This window comes from Etheostoma spectabile, chromosome 17, assembly GCF_008692095.1.
Source record: "Etheostoma spectabile isolate EspeVRDwgs_2016 chromosome 17, UIUC_Espe_1.0, whole genome shotgun sequence".
NCBI lineage: Eukaryota > Metazoa > Chordata > Actinopteri > Perciformes > Percidae > Etheostoma > Etheostoma spectabile.
The window spans coordinates 1,939,300-1,939,560 of NC_045749.1; the positions used below are offsets into that span (position 1 = coordinate 1,939,300).

Sequence of the window (261 nt, forward strand, 5' to 3'; positions counted from 1 at the left end):
CCGGGTGAGCTGTTCAACATCTGCACGGCTTTCTATGTCACTAACCAAGACGAGGTGGCTAATCGTAGCATGCTAGCTCGTTCTCAATGGCTAAACACTGCTTTTACAGCCACTAGTTGACCATAATCTCCAAAAGAACTACTTCCTGTCCCTGTTCTGCTGGTATTCTACAATTGTCCCTGGTCTAGAAGAAGTCTCCCATCTGATCCTGCCTTGGACTGACCAAAGTTAGAGAAAGAGTTATCTAGCTGATGGGATCTT

The 261-nt window shown here is 46.0% G+C and overlaps 1 protein-coding gene across 1 annotated transcript in view; it reads left to right on the plus strand.

Annotated features, from left to right (window-relative positions):
• Positions 1-261, plus strand: part of hectd2 (HECT domain containing 2) — a 62,047-nt gene that overhangs the window by 23,303 nt on the left and 38,483 nt on the right.